Genomic DNA, 4,176 nt, shown 5'->3' with positions numbered 1-4,176 from the left:
CGGCCGGCGCCACAGCCACACAAGCGGAGGCGTGCGGCGATGACGGCCGTGCAAACGCACCTCCGCCGCCCCATCGCCCTCCCACCGTTTCCCGATCGGCCCGCAGCCGTCGGGCCACGTCCTCCTCCTCTCGCCCGCCAACATTCACAGCCCTTTCGTTCGTTTCCCAACAATTTCAATTGTGCCCGCCGCAAAAAACGGGCGCCGCCTGCAAAGCAACATGCTCCGCCGGAGCGCCCCTCGCCGCTTACGAGCCAACCCCTCGCCCGAGGCAAACCGAAATCCGCAACTACAGACCAACCCAATCTGCCGTCAGCACACACGACAGCCAACATCACGCGTTACGAGTTAGACATTAGGTTCACACGTCTCGGTTACGTTCGGTGGACGTGCGTTAGGTTAAGGGCACTTGGGTTAGGTTAAGCATTCAAAACACACGTCAGGCGTCAGAGGTTGGGTTAGGTTACGTTACATTAAGGTTAGGTTAGGGGCACTTGGGTTAGGTTAAGGGTCGGTGTTAGGTTAAGCGTCAAACTTAGGTTAAGCATTCAAACACACGTCGGGCGTCCGAAGTTAGGTTAGGTTAGGTTAGGTTAAGGCCACTTGGGTTAGGTTAAGCCTCAAACTTAGGTTAAGCATTCAAACACACGTCGGGCGTCAGGTGGCCGCAGCAGCCGCACCTACCTACCTACCTACCTACCTACCTACCCACCCACCCACCTCACGGCCGGACAGCTTGGCTTACTTGGCGCTGAGGCTGACCTCACCGCACCTCACCTCACGCTACGCAACGCTACAGGTTCGGTTCGCTCAGCTTAGGCTTAGAGCTTAAGCGCCGAGGTCGGATTACGTTGGTTCACCTTCGGGCGCCACACTTTGGGTGTAAAGGTCGCGTCGGGTCGTCGGCACGCCGCAAAAACAAAAGCGAAGCCACAGACAACGCCGACAAACGGGCAGCACGACCACGACCAGATACCGAGACACACGGACCACCCACCGGCCAAAGGGCACCAAACAACAAACCAGAGCACCACGTGTCGACCAGAGCAACCCGCCGCTCACGCGACGTGGCTGGCACCGAAGAGCCGCCGCAACTGCGCTTTCCGCGCCGGGCCGGATGCACGTGCGGCAACACCACCACCGCACACAGCCGCTGTTCAACATCAACCAACAACACGCCGCGGTCGCAGCCTCAACGCCAGCACACACGTTTGCACCACCATTCACACGCACCGCACAAACAGCTGTCGCCGACACAGCCGACAACACAAACACACCGCAACGACGCCGCCGCCTCTACTTGTGCCGGCCACCCACCCCACCGACGGCGCACCTGTCGCCAGCCGGCAGCCGGCAGTCGGCAGTCGGCAGTCGACACGGGAAACGCACACCGCCACTTCGCTCGCGCGCACGCCACCATCCAGTCGTCGTCTCCGAAAACAACAAACAAACAAACAAACATAGGGCAGGCAACAAATCGCCTCGCACGAACCGTCCACAAAACTATCAAAGCACAGCCTCTGGCTAACGGCCACGACGCAGCGGCACGCTGCTCCTTTCCCCGCCCCACTCGATTCACGAAGGCACGCGACACCGCCAACGACGGCCTCGCTTCCCGCAACCGACACCTTTCCGCCACTACGCACAGCCGCACCCGACGCCCGTGGCAACGACACAACTACTGCACTATCCACCGCCGCCTCCCCCTTCCCGTCGTACACACACACAGCCAGCCAGCCAGCCAGCCAAAACCACACCAACGACCCAAACATGCACGTGCAACGGCACACCCCAACCAGTCAACGTCGACAACCACACGCACGGCTCGAAACCGGCGTCCTTCCACGTTGCCATCAAGCTACACACAAGACACAAGGAACCAACAACAGCAAGCCTGCCTGCCTGCCTGCCTGCCTGCCTGCCTGCCTGCCTGCCCGCCCGCCCGCCCGCCCCACTCTCACGCCGCAAAAAGCACACCGAAAACCGCCAAACGCACATTCCCATCGCACTGACACCGACCGGCTCGCTACCACCACACCTCTCGGCAGCCGTTTCGCAAACATGACACGGCGCGACATGACATCACGACCAACTCTCCTTTCCCGACGCCTTCGGCCGCAGCACAACGCCGCCAATTCGCCACACAGTCACACAGTCGACAAGCGCCCGCCCTCCCTGCACGACGCCGCGCAGCAAAGGCGCCCGCAAACACATACCTCTCCTCTCTCTCGCCGGCCGACGCGCCAACCGCCACACCGCCAGCCACTCGCAATTGTGCACTGCCGCCAGCCACACGTCCAACACGCCGCGCCGCCTCCGGCCACCCGCCAGGGGGCGCTCACGTCCGCGACAACAGCGCGGCCCGCCGGGCCAAACCGAACCGAGCCGCCCGCCGCTGCTCTGCACATCTTCCTGCGCGCATCGACAAAACGAGGCAAGCGAGCACACCCCGTCACAACGCCACATCACGCAAATGCCGTGCCGACCTCTTGTGTCTACCGCCTAAATTGCACTCACCAGCCGCCCCCTCTTCTTCCTCCCTATCTATCTGTGCGTCTGTGTCGGTCCGCGCGTGACGCCTCTCAACATCCGCCGTCGCCGTCCCCGTTTCCGCCCCAATGCCATCGTCGCGCCGCCTCCTCCTCCTCCGCCCCTGTCCGGCCCGCACCACACCATACACCGCTGCTTGTCCCGGCCGTTGCCACCAAAGGCGCCTACCGCAAACGCGCCACGCCGCAGCCCCCCGTGCGTGCATCTCCGTGCCGACGCTGCCTCTCTGCCCCCCCGCACGCACTCGACCGACCGACCGACCGACATGCACTGCGTCGACGGCCTCGACAACACAGTCTCTGGGCTCCGCACTGCGTGTTCCGGTACGCGCGCTGAAACACGTATGTACTCATTACCAGCGATGGCGAGGCACGACACAATCTCTGACCAGAGAGTTTCTTATCGTCGCTAGTCTGCGCCACACGACACTAGTAGCACGTAGCGCGTCGGCAGGAACAGTTGTCATCTATATGTGGCGGGTCGGGAGAGGTAGCAGTCAGTCGACAGTATTGGCGAGTGGACGATTGTACTGAGCGGGCGGCGGCGTGCTCTTCTCGCGACTCTGGTCTCCGTTCGGGACGATGCATATTGTTATTAAAGGTAAGGTAATGAAGCTGCATTGCGCAAATCTAATAATGTATGTCAATTGTAACTATTTTCTTCACAACAAAATGCCCCAATAATACTTTGTTTCCAAACTAACTTTTTTAGCGTACAACCATTCATTTCCATTTAAAGAATATTTCCTACGCATTTCCTCCAACAATCAACATTAAATGTGAGCCGGCATTCATTGCACGAAGCTGTGTACAGGTATCTACAGTTAAGAGCACATATAGATGCAGTTTGTTTTCTCTTTTGTCTTTTTGTTTGTTTTTTTTTTTTTTTTTTTTTATTGACGTAACGATCTTTTGCTCTTTTTCTTCTAATTTGTACATAGGCTGTTTGTTTAGATTTTTTATATTGTAACGCCACGTAGCGCTCTGCGTGAAAATCACTGCCTGTGCTGTGTGCAGTCTGTGGCTAGTTTGCATTGTTGTCATGAACTGCTATAGCTGGATGTGAACAGCGCGTAGCGTTGCGCAGTTAGGGGTGAGCCGCCAGCACTGGTGCATGTGAGGAGAGAGATGGCGGACTTTTCAAATTACATATATATTATGACTGGTGATGATATTCAGGGTAAATACATTGTTTGTTGTTCTCTATTAAACATCTTTACTTTGCTAACTATCCCTATCAGTAGTTGGTGCCCTCCGTAGTTTGAATCTCTTATTTAGCTGGCAGCAGTGGTGCTCGCTGTATTGCAGTAGTTCGACTAATGAAGATTTTTGTGACGTAAGTGATTTCCGAAAGGTGTACTTTAATGTTACTCAGGGCCATTCTTTTGCAGGGATCTTTGATAGTCAGATTGCGTTGCGCTCAAAATATTGTGTGTCAGTTTAAGCACAGTTTTGTACACATTGTTGTTCAAAGGGGGGACGTTTCAGAATACAGGGCCGAAAGGTCAGCCAGCGCTGCCCTTACAACCTTTATCGGGTTTTCAATTATGTCTGTTGAGATGTTCATGGTTCATTATTTCCATTCATCATATTACCGCGCGTTTCTCATCAATCTTCGTTCGTTCGT

This window comes from Schistocerca cancellata, unplaced genomic scaffold (assembly GCF_023864275.1).
Source record: "Schistocerca cancellata isolate TAMUIC-IGC-003103 unplaced genomic scaffold, iqSchCanc2.1 HiC_scaffold_775, whole genome shotgun sequence".
Lineage (NCBI taxonomy): Eukaryota > Metazoa > Arthropoda > Insecta > Orthoptera > Acrididae > Schistocerca > Schistocerca cancellata.
Note: the sequence above shows the minus strand (reverse complement) of the source record.